The following is a 27,750-nucleotide window of genomic DNA, read 5'->3' on the forward strand; positions in this document are numbered from 1 at the left end:
TTCATCCAGTGCAATCTCAACACCGAGGGAAAACAGGAACGAGGGATGTAGCAGGGCGAGCGTCATGGCTGACAGTAATTAACGTATAATAGCTGCTTATCAGCAGATTATAGCATACGCCATTTTTTTCCGTCTGCTTATACGTTCTACAGCTCCTTTCATTCCAACGTTGTCTGAAACGGCCCCAGCTTTGTTCCTCCAACAAGGCACCACGGAACACATCGGAACAATCGCAATTCAGTCGCCTCTCTTGTTTCATAAAACGAGCCATTGGACGACCATCAGAACTGCCAAAAAAAAGGGCCACGGCGAGAGGAGCGCTGATGGGTTCCTTTGTTGTGGGGGGGCGTAATTGTGGCCGCGCGGTTCACCGACGTTTACCGCAGCGTTGTAAGACAGGCCGGCGATTTGGGCATGAAATGCTGCCACTGGGGGAGCGAAAGGGATGTTAGCAGCACTTAAGCTTTTCTGGCCGGGTCACAGTGGACCACCACCTTTTTTCCTCGTTTCATATGCCTTTCTTATTGGATGGAAGTCATTTTTTTACACTGATGAGATCATTTAAAGAGACTGTTTCCAACAATACACCTTTTAGAGGCTGTGGAATTCTCTTCTCTTTTTTTATCGAAATGAGCAAGTTTACTTTGTAAATTACCAAAAGTCATGCTGAATCAAGAAAAAAAAAAACTCTTTATCACGGGCAGTAATTTGGTTTTCACTCTGATTAAATGTGGCCACAAATGGGTTATTTGATGAAAAAATCCTTAACAGACTAATAAGATCTCTCCGTTCTGTTTTGCATTCTGCAGTTGTCCTAGGCTGACGTGATTCGTTTTATCAGCATTTCCCCCTTCAAGCGCTCAGGTGTTTCTTGTCCTTGTCCACCGTTTTCCTGGTCCTTGCCTGCAGCCCGCCAGAGCCGACGCCCGAGAAAGAGAGAGAGACTGAGGTGCGACCATAAATGGTAGCGAGTCAGATGAAAACCTGTGTTCCTCTACCCCACCCAGAGCTCCTGTCCGCCTGCCACGAGCTGCACTGCCGCTACGGCTGCATCATGACCAGGAACGGGACGTTCTGCTTCTGCGCCGACGGCTTCGAGGTGGGAGACGACAGCAAGAGCTGCAGAGGTACGTGAAATGGATGAGTCGCCCAAAGCTGCCAATGAGAGCCTCCGGTCCCCAGGGTGTCCTCTCTCTCACCTCACTCCCGGCCCCGGCAACCTGACACGCAGCACCGACTCCCTCCCTAGGTGCTGGAGGGTGTTTTCGGGGGGTCTTCGCTCAATTTATGCGGTGTCTCATTTGTACGATGTCAGGGCGGCTTATTTCCCTGGCGTGTAGTTTTTGCTGGTTGGTGAAATGTTCACCTTTCAGACGCCATTCCTCTACAATTTGGTTTGGCTAAATCAGCCTCCGAAATGATGTTAATCGTTATTTTATTATTTTTTTTAACGTGTTAAAACATTTCCTGCTGCTAATCGCCAGCCATGGAGGCAGCGCTGACGGAACGCCAGAGGCCTTAAAAGGCGCCGAGCCCCTGAGGGTGAAACCGGGGCTGGGTGGGTGTGAGGTGCCAGTGCTCGGAGGGCTCCGCACGGGGGCCACATTAAGTAGGGCTTTATGTATTTGGGTCAGGTTTGAGCACACCTAATTTGTCAAATAACTCTTCCTTCCTTTCCCCCCGCGCAGACCATGATGAATGCGCCGTGTACGGATCCTGCAGCCAGGCCTGCATGAACACCTACGGCTCGTATAGATGCAGCTGCACAGATGGGTACGCCCTGCAGGCTGACAGAACATCCTGCAAAGCCAAACATGGTAAGAGCGTGATGAATTAATAACACAACATCTGCATAATTCCTCCCCATATTTATGCATACAACCAGTGGCTACTTGTTTTTTTTTTCTTCAGCGGGTTTTATTTTAAGTAGTCTACACGCTAGGAAATCACCTTACGTGTCAGAACATAGGCAGCAAGATGAATATGCTGAGAACTGACCTACTGTTTATCTGAAACAGCATGGTGTGACTTAAATGTTACAGCCTTGATAAAATGACACCTGAAATGAATGCACTTTGTAACCATTTTTCTTGTGCATCATACAGTATTTCAGTGAATAAGATAAAACATAGATGCCTTGTAGACAGTTAATGCCTTAAAATTATCTTTAAACAAACCTACAGGGTGGGCCATTTATATGGATACACCTTAATAAAATGGGAATGGTTGTGACATTGAACACATTTTATAAGTGGTCAGAAACTTGTAAATAACACATCAAAATTTGATGTGTCACATGACCCTCTTCCTTTTGAAAAAAACAAAAGTTGGATCCAATGGCCGACTTCAAAATGGTCACCACCCATGGTCACCACCCATCTTGAAAAGTTTGCCCCCTCACATATACTAATGTGCCACAAACAGGACGTTAATATCACCAACCATTCCCATTTTATTAAATTGTATCAATTTAAATGGCCCACCCTGTATATCTTAAATAAAAAGTCTACTTTAAGCTTTTATAATTTTATACAATTTTTCAATATGTCTATCATAGTCCATATTAACCTAACTAGGCTGCTTTACTCTGCAGTCAGAAGTAAAACTGGCAAAAATAAATGATGGCAGCCTTTATTTTAATTGTGGTTACCATGGATTCCTCCCTACATCACTTTGCTCAAACTAATGACAACTTTACGCATAGTCAATAACAGAGACGTTGTAGTGGTCCATTCTCTGGGTGGCTCATAGTCCATTGTATACCTCAGTCTTAAAGACTTTTCATCTTTTTATATTTCTTGTGCAGAAGTCATCCGATGATATGGGCAGCATTTGAAGGACCCTTTTCAGGCGGTCTACGTATCCTCTGAAGCATTCTACGGATGAATGGAGACATACACTGAAATTAGTTGTTAATTGCCAGGAATTGGACCTTCAGCATGATCTTACCTCTGGTGGTACAGAGTGGAATGATAGGACTAGCTGATTCACATGCAAAGCTTTTATATATTTATTTTCATTTATTCACAATTCACTAATTAATCATTTCAGTAATTAATTTTTCTTTGGTTTAAAGTTAAATGTTCAGTACAGGCCAAAAGTTTGGACACACCTTCTCATTCAATGTGTTTTCTTTATTTTCATGACCATTTACATTAGTAGATTCTCACTGAAGGCATCACATCTATGACTGAACACATGTGGAGTTATGTACTTAACAAAAAAAGGTGAAATAACTGAAAACATGTTTTATATTCTAGTTTCTTTGCTATGATTACTGCTTTGCACACTCTTGGCATTCTCTCGATGAGCTTTAAGAGGTCGTCACCTGAAATGGTTTTCCAACAGTCTTGAAGGAGTTCCCAGAGGTGTTTAGCACTTGTTGGGGTCCAGCTCACCCCAAACCATCTCGATTGGGTTCAGGTCCGGTGACTGTGGAGGCCAGGTTGTGTCCAAACTTTTGTCCTGAACTGTATACATGAGCTACCTTTTAATAACGGTCTAAATCCAGATTTCGGCGAAATCTGCTGCATTGCAGCAGGATTGCTTAGTGGCGTGGGAACCTGAATTGCCCGTGAGTGAGATAAGCAAAGACACCGGGGATTAGGCAAAGCATGAGTTTTACAGCCAGGCAACCCTGAAGGACAGCCATTCCCTAACTTTATCAGCGCCTCTCAATGATTGCCCGCCTAATGGTAACAGCCTGTAGCTGCTCATCTCCCGCAGTGAGAAATCCAATCAAGTTTATCCTGAAAATCTGTGCCCGTTGTAATAGGGCTTTCAAGGCATGGGCCGCAATTTTGGGACAAATTCTTGTCATTTTTTTCATATGAATGTGGAACAAGGGTCTTTAATTGCACCATAAAAAATCGTACATGAAGATATAGTTCCAAGGTGTGTCCCAGGCACGATGAGAAGTGGGGGACATTTACATGTCATTGAAATTCTAGCCAGTGGAGTTCCTGTCGTGTCCTGGCGACATGAACTGCTTCAAGGAAAGTGCACTTGTTACCCAACTCCCTCAGTCGGTTCCTTGAAAGTCGGCGTCATTTGAAGGTGTTTTCTTCTTTATTTTTGACATAAAGACATCACATGCCCTTGTATTTTAATTGGTCCTCTGCACCACGGGTCGGCTGCATACGTATTATAAATTGAATGGGACGTGAGGGACAGTGCGCGCCGCGGAAAACAGCTCAAGGCGCAGCACACCTTGCTGATGCAAGTAACACCAGCCTTGCTTTTAATCAATGTGACTGGTTTCCTACTAGGAATAAACTGAATATCATTACCCATAAACTTAACTGAACCCCATGCTCACCTACATTAATATTAATTTAGCAGAAAGAGGTTGCGGCGCAGAGGTAACTATGGGGTTTCCATTAGTTGTAGAACCTCATGCATATAAATTTAAACAGATTCCTCACTCCCTAGCCATCGGATAAAGACTGGCAGATGATGAAAAGCCATTAAATGTGCACATGTTTAATCGGATTGTTTTGTATTATTGATTTATTTATTCAGAAAGTCTTCGAATGCACGGAGAAAGGCATCGCTACTATGTGTCCCAGTGCTAATGAGGGTGCGCTGTGATGTGCTTTATTACCTTTAAAACATGCCAGCATTGCACTGTCATTCATTAATTGTGCTTATTTATTGTGTTATTCCACTCTTTGAGAAAGTTATACGTCCTGTGTGCATTTCCTGCACTGAATGTTTGGGGTCAGTGTTTCTAGCTTGCTGGATGCATGATGTGTCTCATGGGAATTTGAATAACTGTATAGTTTTGCATCTGTTTTTAATCATATTGTACCCGGTGCTTTTTATATGAGTATATGAATTATTTACAGAGAGGGGGGAAACTGTATAAATACACCTTTTTTCCCGTTTTTGACATTTGAATACATATGCCTTGTCAGCCAATGAAAACGAGCAGTGGTATTGTAGAGAGGGACAACTTGATGGATTGCCTTTGCTAGGGTCCTAGCCCACCATTGAACTTTTCTTCTGGATGAATTATGGCATCTGCTTTGGATGAGGTGTCAGGAACAGATCTTTTCCTGTCAAGAAAACTTTAATCCCAAAAACATTGTTGTCTGAAATACAGAATTACTCAGTAGCTACCTCAAAATACGGCAGTTGGTTTCATTTTCTCTCAAGCCTTAGCAAATATCTTACAAATAAGTATGTGCATTTTTTTTCTCCAAATGCTTTGCCATTTAGAGCCCTGTTTCTATCTAAACAGCTAAAATGTGCTAAATCTAGAACTGGTACTGTTTAAATGATTTAGCATTGTACATTTTATGCACACAGACTGTGTTTACATGCTAAGAGGTTAGGACAAATAATTAATATTAGAATATTATTCTCTTTCCTGACTAAAACAAGACCATTTATGTAGAAAGTGTTGATTTAAAAATCTTATATTGACTCAAGCTTCTTCTCTAATGGTTTGTTGGGATTATTATTTAGTTCCACAACTCACAATAAATAGTTTTTAAGCCTGCATATAGAGCCTATATGTTTAATATTTTATGGAATTTTTGTATTACTTGCATATTTACCGCCGCTGAATTAGGGTATTATTCATGCTGGAGTTTTGGTTGTTTCCAGAAGTTATAATGATTTCTCATTCCTCCCCCTCAGTGCCTGGCGAGAGTCCTGCAGTGCTCCTGATAGGAAGCTCAGACAATATTATGGTCACACACATAAACGGGTCCACTCTTCAAACTCTCCGGCGTCTGGACACAAATGGGACTCTCAGCTTGGATTTAAACGCCAACCAGGAATCAGTGTGCTGGGTCACATCCACCGAGTCGAGCGGGCGGCTGCGATGTGCGCGGCTGAAGAAACTTAGTGGCCTTTGGGGAGACCGGGAAATCAAGACAGCACAAAGCCTGCAGAGTAAGTCACCAGAGCATGACAGTTATGGTGGCAGCGGGCTTAAACACCAATAGAGAAGCATGCTTCTAACAAAGACTGACCAATGGATCATAAATTGCCCATTGCTGCAGCAAGACATTTTGAATCATCGAATTAATTCTCTGTGAAAAATAAAAATAAAATAACTTTTGCCGCCTTTTGATTAAAATTATTACACATGTCCATTGGTGTAGTGCAGACCATTGACATGTTTAGAAAATTTTACTGAGTATGCTATGATTTTCTTTCATGGTCGTGAATTCTAAATGTACCAGTGCCTTTTTCTAGTGTTCATGCTCATGCTTTATTTACATTTACATTTACAGCATTTATCAGACGCCCTTATCCAGAGCGACTTACAATCAGTAGTTACAGGGACAGTCTCCCTGGAGCAATTTAGGGTTAAGTGTCTTGCTCAGGGACACAATGGTAGTAAGTGGGATTCGAACCTGGGTCTTCTGGTTCATAGGCGAGTGTGTTACCCACTAGGCTACTACCACCCTATCAGGCCTCACACACATGAAGAATTTACACCACTGGCCATTCCACGTTCTAGTGTCTAGCTCAGAGACACAATGATAGTAAGTGGGGTTTGGCAGCTGTAATTTAACATTACCAATTCAGATAATTTCTTGGAAACCTAATGGAATGACAGAGTTTATATTGTCACATCCTCGTCTAGGGGTGTAGAGGAACGTGACATGTAGAGAGACTCACAAAGGCTAACAAACAGTACAAAAATGAACTTACAGTGAGGCTATACAAGTAACCAACAAGACATTCACCACAAATAAACACACACACTACAGAGGCCTAACAAAGGGAGGGAGGGGCAACAAATTCTACACAGAGCAACCTAATCAAAACTACACAACCAAACCACAGGGCAAGATCTCTAGCAGACCTGACGAAGACAGTCGGAGGTCTCCTTTTAAAACTTGTGGCAGCCAATCACTCAGCAGCAGGCAGAGCCGGTAGGCAGGAAACTCCTCCCACTACAGCAACCTAAAAGACAAAGACACACAAAAACAGAGAGAGAGAGACATACACACAAAGGTGGAAACATACGGCCTGACAACATCCGGACATAACAAAATGTATGAAAGTAAAGATTCAGGATTTTTCTTTGTAACCTTGGCAACCAGTGGTTTGGTAACCACAGTAACCAAGGTTGTTGAGTAACCATATTAGGGTTGGTTAGGGTTGGCAGCCAGGTTCTTGTTTTTTTTTTTTACATGACAGCAAGGATTCGGTTAGTAATTTTTGGTTTGCAATTATTGCAATACGGGTTTATTTTTGGTAACCGTAATTGTGTTGTGTAAATAAAAGAGGATGCATTTTCTTTTGTGACTTTTCTGTAAGACACATCCAATGTTGTAAACAGGGAAGAACATAATCCCTCAACATTACAAATCAACTCAGCTTTACAAAGCCATGATTGTGTACGCAATGCATGAACATCAACTGAATCCAGTGGTTCTCAAAGTGTTCCCATCATTAAGGAAATGTATAAGTATTAATAGAGAAATGGCATCAATTGAGATCAAATTTATAAAATGTGGGTAATGGGAAACATTTTTTTTATATCGTGAGTCTTTTCCCCTGTTTTCCTCTGTAGATATTGAGCAAATGGCAATCGACTGGCTCACTGGAAACTTCTACTTTGTGGATAGAGTGAGCGACAGGATATTTGTCTGCAGTGCTGATGGGGAGACGTGCATCACAATAATAAACCTTGACCTGGTGAACCCCAAAGCGATTGCCGTGGATCCGCTAATGGGGTGAGTATCTTTCGCTAGCGCTATCGTACGGGCCAATTGCACACTGCGGTAATGCTAATCAATCATCATTTAAGATGCTTAGGCTTCAGGAAAGGCATGTTTTGCAAGGTTTTCAAACATTCATAAAATGTGCTCAAATGTTCAACTAAATATTTGCTCTTACATCCCAGGCGTGTCTGGCTGTGTAATTTGCACTGCAGCCGCCGCTCCAGACAGCTCCTAGAGTCTGTACCATCATTAGTATTCAGCCATTTATCTTGCAACCTTGTGTCTAGAGTGCCCCTGCAGAATTCTCATTTTTGCAGGACTTTGACTGCAAAGAAAGATGGTGAAGGGCTCTGAAAGACTAGCGAGCTGAAGAGCAGCTTGGGGGGTGAGAATGGCAGAAGGATTATGTTAATCATTTCTGGTACCTACCAGGTATATGTGCTTACATTTTGACCTTAGATTCTGGTCTCCATGTTGAACTTGTCCCATTAAATCCCAGTGGCAGGCGATGGCACGGACATTTGAACGAGGTGCTCCTTTTTCCTTCGCCTCAGTAATCCACAGGTTTAGACCCAGACTCAACAAGGTCCATTAACAATTGCAGATGTCTAAAATTAAATAAACCTGCCTGGCATTGGATGTGTTTTCTCTGTCTGCATTGTTTTTCTGGAGTTTGTGAGCTCTTGTCTTGGCAGACAGTGCCCTCATGGAAACAGAATGACACACATTAAGACGCTTCAGCTGAGCTTCCCAGGCTAAAAGCACCCTGAGATGGCATAGACTGTCTCTGTTCACTGATATCCAACTATTCCCCACCAAAACTTTTATTTTCTGTTGAGCATTGTTCTCTTTCATGTGGAAGAAAGTGAAGTGATTGGTCATTGTGAAACACTGCAGCACAGCACACAGTGCACACAACGAAACATTTCACTCATGGTGAGCAGCCATAGAGGAGCAGTGGTGGCCGAGCGGTTATGGAAGCGGCCCCGTAATCAGAAGGTTGCCAAATCGAATCCCGATCGGCCAAGGTGCCACTGAGCAAAGCACCGTCCCCACACATTGCTCCCTGGGCGCCTGTCATGGGTCCCCACTGCTCAACAAGGGTTAAAAGCAAAGGACAAGTTTTTTCTGTCACCGTGTGCTGTGCTACAGTGTATCACAATGACAATCACTTCACTTTCATGACAGGCGCCGGGGAGCAGTGTGTGGGGATTGTACTTTGCTCAGTGGCAACTTGGTGGTTCGGGATTCGAACCACCAACCTTCCAATTATGGGTCCATCACTGCTGTTATGTTTTTGTTCATATTTTTTAGTGTGAGCTAAAGTGACCTTGAGATAATATGAGATATTAGTGGATGGTCAGCAAAAACTAAATCTTTCAGTTCTATTTCGGGTGTAGGACTGCTGAATTATAATATCATAATATTAAAGAAAGCAATTTTGCTTTGTGATAATTAACACCATTGACCTATGCTGATGAAATCAATGTGCTATGAGTATATTTGGAGAAGCAATTACAGAAATATATTTGTGAAAATAATGAAGATTAAAAAAATTTAATTATTGAGCCTTTCATTATTTTTGTCTCGTTGAAACGAAACTGAAGTTGTCTAAAAAATCAAGTGGATGTGAGTAGGTCTGGGAGCTTAAGAAATCAACTAAAACTTGGCTTTTTTGTCCCTGCTCTTGAATAAACAGATTGAACACAGATAATCAAACACCTGTTGTTATAAAATATTATTAAATTATTTATTCGATTTTTTTTTGTCTTGGGATATCTTGTTCAAATTAGAGAACAATGTTGAGCAGCAATATTATAATTTTTTTCCTCCTTTAGTTAGAGGGGGTGCATTCAGAGCCTAAATGCTCCCATGAACAGCAGGCCTCGTGCTGGGCTGCAGCTGCAAAAAATTCGACATTTCTTTTGTTTTCACTCCATTGCTTTGGGCTGACAGACCTCTCCTGCTCTCTCAGCCTCCCTCACACAAACATCTGTAACCATGTCTGACCAATTAGAGAGCAAGCAGCAGCTGCAGCATAGAAATCCAGGCTCGAGAACCAACTTCATTCACTTTTCAAGGCCCCTGGTACACTAAACTCACCGCCTACCTTCCTGCCCTGACAGGAACTGGTGTATGCAGTCACCTCCAGCCAGCAGTAGAGGCATTCTGTCTTCATCAGCGAGATAATCATGTGTCTGATTGTAGAGGTTCCAGCATAGTGCAATACTCCTACTGCAATAAAGATGGGTTAGGAAAAGGCAAAATGTGTATGAAGCAACTAGAAATTAATTCTGAAAAAAGGCTTATTAGAATACATTGGGGTTTTGATATGGTTATTACATATTTATGCTAATTGTTTTCTAATTATCTACTACAATTTAGTTTTGAAGTACTATATAACAATGTTCACAAATGTCATTGTTACCAGTTCACCAATCACAATGCTTGAAATCAAGCTCTGAAGAAACTTATTCATCTAACATATTCCATCATAGTCTCCATAACCAATGGTGATTTGATTGGTATTGAACTTGATTAATCTTGGTTCAACTGGTATTGAACTTTGACTGGTATTGAACTTGATTAATCACCTGCAGGACAGCACTGTACTTGCTTTACAAAAGTTGTGTGTGATTGCATAACCTTGCTGAAGGTCCTGCGTTCACTCACTGCTCTTGTTGTGCTTACATAATGTTCCGCTACGAGGATTCCTCGTGTGTTCTGCCCCACCAGTCCAACATTCTCGCTTGCTGGTCCAGAGGTCTTGGAGAGGGCATTAGCTTGTGTGTCCAAGTGATTGGCAGAGAAGCTGGTTCAGTTCTTTTGGTGTTTGATTGGTAGTGGAGTGGATATTACAGGCAGTTCATCAAAATTCAGCCCATCATGTTCACTTCCAATTACTGTTTTCTTCACCCTCGCCTCATGATTAATTTGTCGTTGGTTTTGGCAGGGTGGTGGAGGTGTAGGAGGCTGTAGGTGGGCAGCGGTAGCCAGAGCTTCTGTTTCTAATGTTTCAGTCGAGCTCAGAACTGTCAAGGGTCATTTCATGCACTCCGTGGTTTTGGTTTCAAAAGAGCTTTTCAGAAGTCCTTGAGCGGAGAGAGGGCATGTGAGAAAGTCTGGAAAAGTAAAACACAATAAAAACAGCAGTTTCTCAGCAAGAAATGCTGTTTAACATGATAAAGTTCGTCATCGCCTTTGTGCATCACATATATTTCTCCAGAGAAATTAGGGCCCTTTGAAAGGCAGGGGTAGTTCTCATGGTGCTAATTAAATTCTGGTTTGTAATCTCTGACTCTTTGGATTCGGAAGTTGTAAACTCGGCTGTGCAGACCTCCTGTTGGCAATATGGTGTGTTGTGAATGTAGGAATCTGGGTGCTTTTCTATGGTTTGACTAGATTTTTCCTGCAAACCTGATCAAATCTCATCAAGGTCTTACTACTTGTAGTGATTTTGGTGAACACATATTTTCAACCAAAGGAAGGATAAAACATCTGTAAAATATTTTAATAATTCTAATAATGTGATGTCTGAATGACAACTGCAAATCTATATTACTTAAGTTTAGAGTTTAAGTGTTCAATTTTCCTTAATTCAATTTGAAGCATTTTTAGGGCAGATAAAAATGCATTATTGATACACCACGAAAATGGCTTCCACTTCATAATGCATTCAGGAGGACAAATTGCTGTTCTGATTTATTACCATAACCCGGCAGTGTGTTTGTTCAATTGTTGAAAGCTTGGAAAAGGTGCAATTTGGAAACTGGCCAGTGCATCGTTACAAATATCATGTACGAGGGAAATAATTGATTGTGAAAATTCTAACCCTGGATATTGGACATTTTGAGACCAGGACGCAAACAGCCAGTCTGGAATTTTGTTCACTACACAAGCTAAGTGGCTGGTTGGAGCAAAGTCCCAGTCTGGATGTCTATGTTCTGATCTTAAGATGACCATTATTTTCCACATGTTCCTGCTTGATTTGTGTGTAAATCTCGCCCCGTCTTCCAGCACGCTCTTCTTCACCGATTACGGAAACATGGGGAAGGTGGTGAACGCAGCAACATGGACGGCACCAACAGGACCAGGCTTGTGGATTACAAAGTGGAGCAGCCAACAGGGCTGGCGCTGGATCTGTTGCAGAAACTAGTGTACTGGGCCGACGCCTATCTGGATATATATTGAGGTTGTGGGATTACAATGGAAGGAACAGGCACACTATCATCCAGGGGACCAAGGTGAGTGCCAGATATCACAATGCAGGCCTGATTGAACCGACAGGCTCAGCCCTGCTCATACTCACATGCTCATTGGAGACATAACCACCACCGTGCAATGATTGCTGCTGTGAATATTATCTTGGGTAAAGTTCCTGAAACTCATTTTTGGACAACTGTGCGGAAGCTAAGAGAACAGACATTGTCTGTCTAAGGTGCTAAGGGTTAATTAGAGCCCAGTAACCAGATAAAATGAAATGTGTGTGTTTTTTTTGGTGTCCCAATTTCACAGGACTGGTCGGTGACTAATTAGTCCTAATGAATACACCGACTCTGGATGAGGTTGCACTAAAAGGACTCACATTAGAATATATTTTTTTCCTCAAGTGCACTTATGAGACTGATAATGAGGGATTATTATTATTCAAAAGTAGTCCTCTGCAGAATAACCCTGTGTCTCTCTTAATTGTATGAGGAGGCTAAAGGGACCAGGGAAAAAAGCCAGGGCTTATTGTACGAGTACAGGTGTTCTTGGCTTAATGGTGCTCATCAGCGTGAGCCCACAATGCACTGCACAAGAGACGCTAACGCATTTCATTTCCATGGCAAGTGAGGCTTTTGCTCTATACTTGTCTGGTATGTTGGTGATCTGTCATATCCAACATCCTACAAAACAAGACATTTTAAACTTGAATAGCTTTTGACAGATTCTTTCAATGAAAAGTAACAAAATCTTGCTGTATTTTGCTCTGTAAAGTGTAATGGTCCAAAATGACGTGTGACCCATGTTACGTGCTAGGGTTAAAACAAAGAATTGTGGGTAGGAAAAGAAAGAAGCGCGTGAGAGCGGTGCAAGCACTCTGTGTCCTTTATAATGAAACCAAAACAACAGCCAGGTCCAAAAACCCCGTCTGGAGTCGGAGTCGAGCTTCCACATTCACTTAGGGCTCCGCCTGACAAGACGAGCCCACTGCGGAGCAGACAGTAATGAGCTGGCCGACGCTCCCCAATAATAGTTCGTTAGAACTGGTATTACAGTTCATTAGTCTTTAGGATATTATGGACACTGTCACAACATGATTGCATGCTACCTGGCATCGAGCTTGCAAATTGTCACGCGATTATGCTGCGCCGTTGAAACGGGGTGACGCGACTCCTATAAAAGGACAAGATGGCCGCCTCCCGTTGCTCAGCTCATTGAATGCCTTCTCGCGATTCAAAGACCCGGCTCTACTCACCTCGACTCAATGTAAGGTTGTTCCATTCCTTGTCTGTTCTCCTGTCCTGCCTCCCTGCCTTCCCATTCCTTGTCTTCTCTTTTTCACGAGCGTTGACATCCGTGGATGTTGCAGCTTCGGCTGACCTCACGCTCACATTTTTTTTACTTCAAAAGGGTGCTGGTGTTGCAAAACCAACTCTGCCGTGGTTGTTTAACTTTGCTGGTCTGGAACCTAGAGCCAATTCTTATACTGATTCTCAACTTCAGCATAAGGTAATCAATTGCACATGGACTGAGTGTAAGAGTGTTTGCTGGCTTCTTTACAGTTCCCAGTGTCAGTTCCCTAGTTTGAACTATAGCTGTGTTTGAAAAAAAGCTAAAAAAAAAAAATAATAATCTGTTGCCGGTGCTGAGTGAGCTGCCTTTGCGTATTGAAATACAACCCTCAAGGCTTGTAGAATCGCTAAAACAGATGTGTTCATGTGTGGCCATGTTAGTTTTGTGTAGCAGGCATGTGGCTCCCACTGAGCCCTCAGGTCAGTGGAAAACTTGGCTTCTTTGGAGGTTTGGGTTTGCCTCTTCTCATTCATAGAGGTAGGATATCTGATAGTGAAATTCTTATGGCAGTACAAACACTTTTGGCCAGGTTTAAACAAAAAAAAAAAAAAATAGATGGCTGTCAGGGGCAGATTAAGGGTATGATGAGCATTAGGGGTGTTATTTATAGTTGCTCAGTACATGAGGGGCAAACCAAAAGGATTTTGAAGCATAAAGACAGAGCCTAATAGAGTATGTTGAGGCATTAGAAAAATACAAATAAATTAGTAATATCTAACTATAATAATGTTTTGGGATATTTTTTTGTCCTTTGACACAGAGTGAAAATTCAGACACATCCTTGAAAGGCTATGTTAGTTGTGGTTTTTCCGCTCTTTTCCTTGGTCGCTGTCTGTCTGGTTGCCTGCTCCTGTTTTCGACGTGGTTTCCCCATCCGCCAGTGAGACCAAAGCCCAGCGGATTTGTCTGTGCGTTTCCCGTCAACAAGGTTCACCAGTCCCTGTCCGCCTCCACTGGGGGTGGAGAGTGTCACCGCCGTAAACGCGGTACAGGGCCTGTGTCGGTACGGTGGGCGCGGGATGTCCCCCGAGGAACGTGCACTCGGTGTGACCCTGCCGTTCTACCAGCGTTCACCTGCACTTCCTGTGCCCTACACAACCTGCCACTGGGCTCTTTCCACAGGAAAACATGGCTGTTATGGCTCTGGCCTTCATTAGCATTCACATTACACCAAGCACAGATGTCTATCAGCGAGGCTGTCACCGGCACCAGACCTCAAAATGATGTTCAGCTCAGCGAAGCATCCTGCAATGTTACGCAGGATGTCGTTTTTTAAAGTGGAGCACCAGCATGTTCTATGTTGAATTTAGCGTATCTCATGGGGCTTTAGGACAGACTCTGCTCTTCGTTTTAGGTTTCATACCTTTATGGATTATCCGTGTTCGAGAGCTACTTGTACGCCACCCACTCGGAAGACTCAAAAGGATCCATGGTGGACATCCTACGCATCCATCGTTTTAACGTCACAGATCCAGAGACGCTAACCAGTGTGGGGAACTCGAGAGTCATACACGTTTACCACAAGCTCACACAGCCTAAAGGTAAATTAAAGTTCATGTTTTCACTGTACATGTTTTTTTTTGTGGGTGTGTGTCTGACTTTGCCTCTTTGGCAGCCGGTGCAGCTTAACCTCCAGGAAAAAAAAAAACAAAAAAAACACACTTTAACAAGATCAGCTAAAATATCCAGCGTAGGCAAAAACTATAACCACATGAGAAAAGGCGGAAAGTTTGTCTCACTGTGGTAACCGTTGTGCATGAGCAGGCATTTTTTTCAAACATGCTAACTGTGAGTCTGTGCAATGGGAAAACATGTCTCTCTCTCTCTCGCTCTCTCTCTCTTTAGTAAAGGGCCACGCCTGTGAGAACGACCCCTATGGAAAACCGGGCGGCTGTTTCCACATCTGCCTGCTCAGAGGGAGCTACAAATCCCGGACCTGCCGCTGTCGAACGGGCTTCAGTCTGGGAAGCGACGGACAGTCCTGCAAGCGTCAGTTAACAGCGTGTTATTAATCATGATTAGCGCGGTGTTCTGCTTAATTGGGAGGGAAATGTGCCTATCTGGGCTGAGCTGTTTCACAAGACTTGGGTTCCATTCCTGGGTGCTCCATTTTTGTTTGGGTTTTGTCCACATGCGGGGGGATGTAAAGATGGCAGAAACTCACTGTACAATATTACAATAACCCAGTTTGAGACCATGGCCTTGGAGGCTTGAGGCCGCAGCACTACTCGGATTGTGAGCATGCGAATCCAATTTTTTGATCACAGTGCGCATGACATGTCAAGTTAATTGGCCCTTTTTGACAAGTGGTCGGTCTGGGGGTTTGTTCCTCCTGCCCCCACACGACCTGGAACTGTACAAGTGTGTATAGAGAATGGATGGACTGATGTCTCCATCTGACTTTAAACAGGAAACATGATGAAGACGTTGACTAGTGATGCGCCAGTCGTAAATAGAATCAGAAGTGCGGCGCGTAAATTGCTACATGATCTACTGCAGTGTTCTCTTGTCACCTCCGCTGGTTGGGAGGGTGGAATGGTAATTGAGATGGCGGCGTGGGTGACAGTGCAGCTGGATGGAGTGCATCGCGACAGAGATGAAGACGAGCACTTGTTGATATTGGACCGCCATAGGTGTGAATTATTGTGAGCATGATGCCATTGTAAGGGTCTGCTGCTTCAAGGTCCTGTCCAATCTATGGGCATTATGTGGCTGACTGCCAAGAGGGGAAGGAGAATTGAGACGCTAATGAGGAGTGCGGCGCTTCCCCGAGACGTGTCAGATTATATCCCCGCCCAGATGTTCTAAAGACACCCCCTTTCCTTCCTCCCCCTGTTCCAGCGTAATGAGACTCTGTACTAAATGGCTCTGTCACCCGCAGTCACCCTGTTGTTTGATATCTGGGTCTCAAGTGTTTAATTGTCTCCGAGGTAGCCTGGCTTTTTCCTGCCCGGGATGATAAATGGAAAGGACGCCTGTGTGGTCTCGCCCACAGCGGGTTTAAGTCTCCTGGGTGGGGTGGCTGACAGTGTGCGAACGTTCCTTTCTCACCACCCCCCCCTCACATTCGCTCCTCGTATCTCCGGGGGGCCGGTGGAGAGACCCCACCGCGGCACCTCCCTGGGCTCTCTCACATCCTGCCGTCATATCGAGTTATTTATGTCCCGTGCCTTTCCGTCCAACAGATCATTGTCACCTCGATTTTGCCGGCATGTGGCCCGACAACAGGAGATTCATTCATTTAAATCAAATGAATGTCAACAAAAGCTTCAATCAATAAAAAAATAACATTGTCAGCGTCTGATATATGAATCCCCATCACGCTAATTATTGTCCTGAGAGAGAAGAGTGGTTCTGATTGCTGCATCTATCACAGGAGATTCAGTCAGCCGCATTCTCGCCATAAATAAGCAACAAAAAGATCATTATTTCTCATGATGAATCAGGAAAATAACTGAAAACTTTTTTTTTTTCATTTTTATTGTTGTTTTTTTCGTCTGCTGCAGGACGGAAGACCGACCTCTTCCTGTTCTACGGCAAGGGTAGGCCCGGGGTCATCCGGGGCCTGGACATGAATGTCAAATCGAGCAGTGAGCACATGGTTCCAATCGAGGACCTGGTGAACCCGAGGGCCTTAGACTACCATGCCGAGACAGGCCATGTGTACTTTGCGGACACAACAAGTTTTCTGATTGGTCGGAACAAGATTGACGGAAGCAGCCGGGAAACGATACTGAGTGATGGTAATCAGCGTGTTGCTCACACACAGCTACTTAAGAATGCACTTATTACCACAAAACTAGCATGGTCTTTAACTTTTTTTTCTTGTAGACCTTGACAACGTGGAGGGCCTTTCAGTGGACTGGATTGGGAAGAACCTCTACTGGACCAATGACGGATACAGGAAAACCATCAGTGTGGCCAGACTGGACAGGGCCTCCGAAACCAGAAAAACTCTTCTGGAAGGAGACATGTCCCATCCTAGGGCTATTGTGGTGGATCCTCTAAATAGGTACAACCTTCAGATGTTACATACAATGTCTAGTGGGTAACACACTTACCTTTGAACCCGATAACAAAATGTACAGGTTCTCTATGCACTGCTTTTGTTTTCTGGAGTAAGTAAGTAAGTAAGTAAGTAAGTAAGTAAGTCAGCTAAAAATTCATCTCAACTCTCAATCCAAATCTCCAAATGTTATGCAGATCTGGGAAGAGTACAGCACTTACAGATGAAAGGATTTGTATTTCATATAACAAAGTTTTTGTGGTTTGTTTGCTGATGTTTTGCCTGTTCTTAATGTTTATAAAAACTGCTGTTTCCCTGTTTTGGATGGCACGATGGTGCTTTCTGCTGGTGTTTATATGGTGCTTAGGAGAATTGTCAGTGGCACAGTGTCAAGATGACTGGACATGTCGAGGAAGAAGGACACATACGCACGATGTCACGAAACAGGGGTTTAATACATGGTGGACAGGACGAGGGAAACATCACCAAACAATGACCCAATGGTGAACAGACACAAACAAGGCAGCTTTATACAATCATACAAAGGTGAACACAATCAGGAACACAGGACAAACACAAAACTCCAAACTCCAGACCCGGAGTAGCCCCTACCGGACCGGACCATGACACACATGTATTTCTTCCCAAAGACCTCCATGATAGGTTATAGCTTCTGGCTCTGATCTGGATAAGAATGTGATAGCATTTTAGCAGTGATATTAAAAAATTGCTTAGGATTTTAACAGAAAGAACTATAAGGCAGAAACAGCAATGTGCCTGCCCCATTGTTCATCTCACTATAATCTCACCTGTCCGGGAAAAGGAATCCTCATTACAGTCAGAATACAGACGTTAGTTCGCCCTCCTCGACGTCGCAGAGGCGATTCATCGGATAGTAAATGTACACAAGCAGTTTGATTTTGTGGGTTAGCGGTGAGCTACCATGGCGCTGGCTGTTAAGGGGGTGAGTTTGATGGCCTGGGGCCAATCTCATTATCGCCCTCACTGGGTGCGAGGGAAACTCGTGGATCCAGAGGAGCCGGGGAGCTGCAGATAGAGGCTGGAGGAGATATGAGGAAACCGTTTCCCTGTTATTAAAAATACTCCCAGGCTCTGGGTGTACACATTATTAATGAACGGCTGCTCACCCGCTGTCGAGAGGTAGGGAAAAAAAAGCCTGTTTTTGAATTTCTGGAATTTAATTCCATTTAGGAAGTTTGCAAGGGTCTTGAGGTGCTGGAGTCTGTGCACATATTCTGCAATTCATTTGAGATAAAGCTTTTATTAATGGATTTGTTATAATTATGAGGAAGAAATGGCACCATTGTTTCATTAGTTTAGGTAATTATGCTGTCTGTTCAAACAGTCTCCTTTCAGCTTTGCATAATTATAAGTTGAATAAAAAAAAAAAGACAATAATAAATGATTTTACAATGCAATCAACGTGAATGGTCGGTATAATGCTAGATGTGCTGAATGCGGGTGTTTTGCTTGAGTGAATAATGAGAAATATTTCTGCGCTGCTCTTTGTTTGCGCGGAGATGATTATACATCTGGGTCTCGAGTGCCTTTGAATCCCACTCGTTACCAAGCGGCGGAGGCACACGCAGTGCAGAGGGAAGGTTGAGAGGGAGAGACGTCCGCCACTGGAGACACCGGGCCGTGTGAAGCAGCATGCGCCATGCTTCATCCCTGTGACTCTGACTCTGCTGTGACAGTTGCAAAAGGGAGGGCTCACGGGTCTCAATGTCAACCAGGCTTCCCTTCTGACCGCACCCATAACTGCAATACAAAACACTCCATGTTCCATTTACATGTTTATGCCACCCAAGGGCATGACGTTGCCCATTATTGAGGAGTGTTTTATGATCTTATGCACTTGCCACATACAATTAATTCACAATAATTCAAATGATTCTACGGAGGAGAGATTTGAATGGACATTTCATAACATGTTGTGCAAGTTATGAAATGTGGATAAATATTACAATGAAATTTTCAGAAGATATTTTAGGACACATTGCTCACCACATGCTCACTATTACACTTTAAACATTTAAAACATTTTAACAAAACCCAAGTCCAAAAGCTAAAAATCATAAATTGTGATGCAACTGCATTCAATAGAAGTTCTGTTCCGCTTTCTGTGTTCTTGATAGCCTCAGCTGCACATTTGATGTCAAAGTATACATAAATATATATTTAGATTTTTATTTTGGCAGCATATTCAGAGGTTCCAATTTCTACAATAGCATACACTATCAAGCAACAATATATTTCAAATATTCATGTGAACTTTAGCTGTATCCATCAAATATGAGGCTCAATAGTAAGCCTGTAGAGGGGTGGTAGCTTAAGGGGGACGGACCATATAGTGACAGACAGTTCTACTTTTTTCTACGTTTATAGATTTCCATTTAAGATGCTCATTTCATACTGCAGCTTTCTTATTGATCCATGAACAAGTCGTCATGTTCAATATATTTCACTTGCTGCCTGATAGCCAGCCTTCGTTTTCCCATCTCGCTCCATTTTATACCTCACAATCATTTCCTCGACAGCCCTCGCAGTTTTTTGCGAATGGCAGTCGGAACCCCTCCTGTTTGCGTGCTGAATTATTCAGGGGGTCATGAAGACCATGCAGAGGAACACGGAGGGGCAGATTCACCCCTTTATCACATTCTGTTTTATGTACTGCACATGCAGCCCCAACTCCATCATTGATGAGGCTGAAACAGATTATGCAACCCCTGCAGAAGAACTCCTAGGCATCAAATCCCTTAAGCACAGTTACCAGAGAGGGGATCATGTCAAAATGTTGACCCAGTCACTTTTTTTTTTACACGTCGGTCTAAGTAGCAGGTCTCATAATACAGGAATAAGATATTTAACAATGAATCTAGAAAATGACAATACACAAATCCAGAAGGAGACAAGGGTCTGGAGAGCAGGGTCTGTTATGAGGACTTGGTTAACATTTTGAGGCAGTGTTTGTCTGTTGCTTATCTTGCTGGATAGCCAATTGTTTGCTTAATCAACGTATTTCCCTTAGGCTGAGAAAAACAGCTTGTTGTAAGGGCATTAGTTATATTCAATTAGACTAGAGCTTTGTATTAGCACCTCTGGGCCCTCTGAAATAGTCTCTCCCACTGTTTAAACTGCAAATTACCTTTGAGAGTCATTATTCAGATGGGTCAAACCTGCAGACGTTTCTCTGCGGATGTCAGAAGACAGAATAAGCCTTTTTGATTTAAAATTTAATGTCTGAATTTCCGTAATAATAATAATTGTGCAATTGTGTGTGTCAGCTGGATGTACTGGACCGACTGGGAGGAGGACGAGGTGAACGACAGCATTGGCAAGATCGAGAAAGCATGGATGGACGGCTCCAACAGGCGAATTTTTGTGACATCCAACATGCTGTGGCCAAACGGCCTCACTCTGGACCTCGCCAGCAGCACCATGTATTGGTGTGATGCTTACTATGACCACATAGAGAGGATCTACCTCAATGGCACTGGGAGGATGGTGGGTGTGTTTAATACAGATGTAGAGAGATGATTGATTACTAATGAACTGTGTAAAAGAGCAATATGTAATGCTTAAAACATTTTAACATCTACATATTGATTTTGAAGAGATTTTTCCTGAAGTTACTTGTGCTGTCTTGCAATACCACTGCGATAGTGAGTTGCTATAGTGAAAGGAGTGGAAATGTGTAATTTTTTTTTGGCTGGCAGAAAGTGTCAATGTCTGTAAGAATAATGTATATGAACTTGCATATATTAATACAGATACAAATGTACTTTAAGGACAAAATGTACTTTTTTATCATGATACAAAACTGTAACTCAAGGTCATGATAAGAATATTACATGCAAAAAAAATCATTTTTTAAATTAAATTAACCACCCTAAAAGTCATGATAGAAAAGTGAAAAGTGAGGATGGTTTTTAGCCAAGTGGGTAATGACCACTAGGTCACAGGTTCAAACCCAACTCCTTACCATCGTGTCCACCAACAAGTAACTACTGATTGTAAGTCCCTCTGGATAAGGGCGTCTGCTACATTCCCAGCCTTTTTGTAGGATCTGTCAGTGTAATATTGTTCTCTTTCTGGGGTGCTGTGCTGACACACGCCTTCGCTTTGTTTTCTGCAGGTGGTGTACAATGGCAAGGAGCTGAACCATCCTTTTGGGATCTCTCACTACCGGAATTCCATTTTCTGGACGGAGTACATGAACGGCTCCATCTTCCAGCTGGACCTGACGTCTGGTGACGTCACCCTGCTGAGGAGCGAGAGACCCCCCCTCTTTGGCCTTTGTGTGTTTGATGCCCAGGCCCAGCAAGGTACCACAGCTGCTAGCCAAGCAGAATGGCTGTTCCTGTTTTTAATATTCCCTTTTTTTTGGCAGAGCAGCGTAGCTTTACTGAACATCTGGCAGCAGATTTGCTAATCATTTGTGATGTGGAAAATTAGTAAATGAAAAGGTTTAGTATCGTTTCATATGTGTCTTTATTAAACTTTTAGGTTTTTTTTAACAACACTCAGTTTGGATGGAATTATTCAACTATCAGTTTTATCAATTTTATCATAGTATTTTACAGTTGGGCAAAGTTCAGCATGAAATCAAAATGCAAATGAGCTTTAAGTGCATAAAGGTCCAGTAGAAAAAGGGTCAGGTGTCATTAACATAGCACTAAACGCCAACAATCTATGCTCTTTTATGTGGCAGGTTTTTGAGCCCTGTTTCATTAAATTAAAGTATGCTGTACTATATTATAGTAAGTAGTGTTGTTGGGGTCAAAAGGGGTCACTCACCCTGTGGTTGTGGTGGATTCCTGTGCTCTGGTACAGCTGGTCATCGCTGGATGTTTTGCATCCTGACTACTGTCTACTTGTTGGCTCCAACGGGGCCCAACTGGAAAGGGTTAAGATGGCATTATGTCTGTGACATTAACACACATTTTCCATGCAGTGAAGAGAAAGTTCCACTCCCCTCCAGTATAGCGTAGCATTGCAAATTACATGTCATAGTATAGTACATGTATAGTGTGTGTGTGTGTGTGTGTGTGTGTGTGTGTGTGTGTGTGTGTGTGTGTGTGTGTATATATATATATATATATAGTACTATATAACATCCGATTATGAGTATTTATTGTGAAAGCATACCTGACACTGTATTACTCTGATGGTAAATGGTAATTGGGTGGTGTCATGATTTACAATGACAAATTAGGCCGCTAATGTTGTTGGAGAGAGCCGAGCTGACTGTTAGCGGTGCCGCCGGTTGACGCGCAGTGGGGTGTGTCCCAGTAATCCCGTGAAGCGGGGGTAAAACTCTGTTTAGGCTCTTCAACTCTGCGCAGATGTGTGGCGCAGGGCAGGCTGATTACTGTCATCCACTCTCGTAAGCGCCAGTCACAACAGAGAGGGGGAGGGCCCGCGCCCAGCGGGGCGCCCGGCTACCCAGCCGTGCCGACAGAAGAAGGGAGCGCCCCCCCGCCACCTTCCTCCTCACCAGCTTTTCATTCTCTGCACACCTCGAGCAGCTTCCTCAGAGCGGCCCGCGGTCTTTGGTGATCAAAAGAGGGCCTGACAGTTCCACTGTCGGTTCAGCGCGGTTCTGCCTCCGTCTGTGCACACAACACTTTGCCACGTTCGCGGCACCGAGCGGCGCAGAGTATGCCTCGCTGGCCTTTTTTTTTTTTATCTTATTTTTGCATTACAAAGCATGTTTACAATGCACGGAGCCCCCGAGAGATGATGCCCGGCCACATGCAAAACATCCGAGCAGGTTTCTGCTCTACATATCCGCAGGCCTGATGCGCCGGGGCCTCAGTGTCCTGCGGTGAATTCAGCCTGGTCATTCTTCCAAAAAACCTTGTGTCACCGGAGAGATTAATTGTGTCCCCCTCACCGCCGAGTATCGCGGATTGGCTTTCACAAAGCAGAGGGGACTTTATCTCATTGGCTCAGGCGCTGCTTCTGAGCCCCTCACTAAATGAAACTCTGCAATTATCCCCATGCGTCAACTAAAATGTGACAGTGACTTGGGAAGGAAAGAAAGAGGGGACAAAAAAGGCTCTTCTTTTCGTCTTCCTCCTCCTTGATCATGGTTGCCGTTTTCCACAACTCCAATTATTCTGCTGCAGCGGCGGAACAGTCAACTGGGTTTCTTCAGCGGCGTTGCCCATAATTCACTTGACGTGCGATTGTAAGTGATGTGGAATGTACCGCATATGTGGCACGTACTTCAAGTCGGAGAAAAGAACGTCCCTCTGAACATCTGAGAGGGTCAGGGACCAAGGAACGTCACTGTGACAGCGTCAAAGTGACGTTGGCCTCTTGTGCAGTTCAAGGAGAACCTGCTTCATGTCAAAATTTCTCTTACCAAAAGCTATATATATAATAATAATAAAAAAATCAGGTTAAGAAGAGAAAAACACGATTTAATGAAAATACACTTTGATGATACAAGTTTTTTGGGGTTTTTTGCCTCTTAGGTGACAATGCCTGCAGCGTGAATTATGGAGGCTGTAGTACACTCTGCCTGGCCATCCCAGGGGGCAGAGTGTGTGCCTGCGCCGACAACCAGCATCTGGAAGAGGACAATGTCACCTGCTCAGGTGGGCCCGGCTGACCTCCCTCTCTAATCTGTGCGTTTTGGACGAACGCCGCATTTCTCTAGATGATAAAAGTGCTGCTGCCGAGATCTACTGTTGTCCTTTTAACTGTGCCGCGTCAAGGCCGACGCTAGATATCAGCTTTCTAAAGCAAAGCATTAAGTTCATTAGTGAGAATTACATATTATAACTACACACACGTACACCCAGTGAGAGAAAAGTACAGTGCCTAGTACTGCACCCCAGTGGCACCTTTGGGATTTGAACCGGCAACCTGCCCATGACGGATCCAATTCCCTACCCACTGGGATACTGATATCATGAGATTTACATTTAAATTTATGGCATTTGGCAGACGCCCTTATCCAGAGCAACTTACAACGTGAGATGAGTGTGCTGGACCAGGTTCTATGTTTTTAATTGAAATTCGTCTCCGAAGCTTCATCAGGTGAGACGAGACCCCGGCACTGCCGAAGTGACGAGTTCCAGTGTCGGAATCAGCGCTGCATCCCTTTGTCCTGGAAGTGTGACGGAGATGGTGACTGCTTGGATGGCAGCGATGAGGAAACCAGCATATGCTGTGAGTCTCTCCTGCTAATCCGACGGTGTTTCCGTGGCTTATTGTATCTGTCAGCGTTCCGCTGGATGTGCATGTTTTTTTACCGCAGCCAAAGTCTGTGAAGTGCCAACGCGAGCTCAGCCCAGCAGATTTCCAGGGCAGGGGCTGATGCATTTCACACGTTGATGGAAGTTATGAACTTATGGCTGCTAATGTGAGAATTGATGTTAGAACAAACAGCCTCACATGTGCAACATGGCTGTGAAACGCAGTGTGATGGAAGCTGTTTGCTGAATTCGATCACGTGGCACAGTTGCTCGGTCTGTCTCACTCCTGAAACGGTGCCCGAAGTCGAAACATCCCACGCTCACAAGTTAATAAGAAAGCTCTGCACCGCGGGAGTATGACTTATTTCCGCTACGAGAAATACTATAATGTGATCTTTTACCAGAATGAGCTAAACTGGCAAAGTCTGTTTTTTTGTTCTTCGGGGAGCTCCTGAGGTTTAATATGCCTCAAACTTGTTCTTTTTTTCATTATATTCCAGGAGTTGAATGCTGATACGCAATATTTAATCACCTACATTAATTAAAAGTAGATGAGATCACTACCACATAGCTGTGTTTCAGGGTAGTTGGACTTAACAGATTCAACCAGTGCAAGCGCGAGATCATTATGTTGAGATCATTAGATGTAGAGTGTTTGCAAATCCAGAAGATGTCTTTAGAAACGTTTGCACCACATGTCCTCATTCTGGATTTAAAGCCATTACTGCCAATATAACTCTCAACCAGGTGTAGAGCTGTGACCTTTTTTCAGAATTTGGCCCAAGCCCGAGAGAAACCGACCCAACAAGTACAGCTTTTTACCTTTGCGTGTGCTTCAAGGCTGATAGGCTAAGAGGGAGAGGAAATGTGCAGTGAAATGAGCGGGTTTAAAACATAATCGCCAGAGGATAGCTTCCAGTTCACCTCGGCTGCACACATTTTCACGTCTGCCTCGCACTAATTAAAACGCATCCTCTGATGATGATGGTGGCTGAGATTTGAAAATCAAATTAACATTTCATGAAAACATTTTACAACATTCGAAACACTTTCACCAATCACTGAAAACAATTTTATGAGCAGCGAATCATACGGAAAGGATAGGTACTATAGACTAAATGTTCACGCGAGCACAGTCAGGTTGTGCTGCTCCACCCAAGTGTAGTACAGCATGCTGCTTCCGACTTGCTCCTTCAATTCCTTCCATTTACATTGATGTTCAAAGCCAATGTCCATGTTCACTGTCCACTGTTATTGGTGGACATTGCAAACACAATCTCTGCTATAGACATTTCAAGACCACGCCTACAGCACACAGTGAACACAACAAAATTTGACCTCTTCATTTAACCCCTCACCTTGGTGATAGGCACCCAGGGAGCAGTCAGTGGGGATGGTACCTGTCGGGACGGATCAGATTTTTTTTTGATAATCTCCCTCTATGTCAGATAACCACAGCTGTCCAGTTGACCACTACAAATGCCCATCTAACCGCTGCATCCCCAAGAGGTGGCTTTGTGATGGAGCCAACGACTGTGGGGACAATGAGGATGAGTCTAATGCAACTTGTTCAGGTAAAGTCCATTCTTCCTGTTCTTTCCAACCGAACAGTGCATTGGAGTTTAAAAGAAATAAAGAATTTCAAGTTAAATTTCAAGTGAGCTTTATTGTCATTTCAGCTACATATATTTTAAACAACGAAACAACATGTTAGACCTGTGCTTTCTAATCTCACCATGAAGTTCTGCCCTTAAGACACAAAAAAATGCCATCCTCTGATTCTGACACTGCTGCTGAGCTTTGACACATCAAAGAACCCGTCTTGGTCTCCCCCCTGCTCCACTACACAACTCACAGAACAAGAACATCCCGACGCCATGATCAGTGATTTCTGGAAAGACCATTTCAAAGGAGATGAGCGCCCTACAGAGGTGTCTTTCTCTTTACTGAGTTGAGTGTCAAGAGCACTTATCACCGCCTGCTTTTTTAAAAATCTAACATACAATGCAGTCAGAACGCTGGGCCAGCTGCCAGCGGCAAGACTCTTGGGCATGACTAAGCTTTGTGCGATCAATGGAATGCTGTGGCAGAAATGATAAATGTTGTCATGACAACATATTGACATGACAAGAACAGCTTGATATGACAAGGTGTTGACCTGCGGGTTAATTTTTTTCGTGTGTGTGTCTGGATGCAGACATTTGCAGTTCTGTCTGGCGCCGTATGAGCCACTAATGGTTCTTAATTTTCTTTAATGACCCACAGTCCGGTCAGTTATATTCACTATCACTGACTTTCTATCACTGCCTACTCGGCCGAAGCCCATCCCGGGACACTGGGCACAGGGCATGCACTCACCCAGCGCTGGTGGCCAGCCCGCCACAGGGTGCATATACACACATCATTCGCTCACACACTTACACCAACAGACAGTTCAGAGTTGCCAGGTCACCCAGTGTGCATGCATCTGGAGGGCAGGAAGTACAGGGTGAGCCTGCACCAACACGGAGAGAGCATGCACACTCTGCACACACAAGGTCCGAACCAGGATTCAAACTCACAACCTTAGGGCTGGAGACCACTTCACCGCACTAGCATGCAGCTCTGTTATTTGTATTTACATTAGGTTTTAACAATTTAACCTTCAAAATGCATTCATTATTGGGCATTTGGTCATAATCAACATGAAAACATACTGAAATGTCCTTGGAACTTAATGTCACACATGCAAATGTAAATGTAAATTTCAGCTTAGTTGGTGTTTTATGAAGGTTATGTGTGCCTAGACTGTACTTTGATAGTTTATGAATGCAGGTGTAATTGCTAATGTATGCATAGTAGTAGTATAGCAAATGCCAGCTCCCTGAAGACCCCTCAGAAGAAAATAAAGACCCATGGCCATCAGGACAGAACATTCTTTAATATATATTATGAAGTATAATGAGAGTACATGGAAAGGGTTAACCCTGAGTGTGGGTGAGGCTGTGAAGTTATAAAGTTTTTTTCCAGAAGAACATATTTTTCGGTCCTGTGTTGTCTAGCATTTCTGGTATAAGCTCAGCAGGATTGGTTCCAGAATCTGATATGATCCAAATGGATCTCACACACGCCTCCTGTGGCGATTTCAATCCTAGGGGATTTACTGTCACACTTTTATTTTCCTTCCACCTCAGCCCAGTCGTGCCAGCCCGGCCGTTTCACCTGCAGCAATGGACGCTGCATCCCCGAGGTGTGGCGTTGCGACCGGGAAGACGACTGTGGGGGA

The 27,750-nt window shown here is 43.6% G+C and overlaps 1 pseudogene; it reads left to right on the forward strand.

The window, feature by feature from the left end:
• Positions 1–961: 961 nt before the first annotated feature.
• On the forward strand, positions 962–27,747 carry LOC114777483 (low-density lipoprotein receptor-related protein 1B-like; annotated as a pseudogene).
• The last annotated feature ends 3 nt before the right edge of the window (positions 27,748–27,750 follow it).

Source organism: Denticeps clupeoides, unplaced genomic scaffold (assembly GCF_900700375.1).
Source record: "Denticeps clupeoides unplaced genomic scaffold, fDenClu1.1, whole genome shotgun sequence".
NCBI classification, from domain to species: Eukaryota; Metazoa; Chordata; class Actinopteri; order Clupeiformes; family Denticipitidae; genus Denticeps; species Denticeps clupeoides.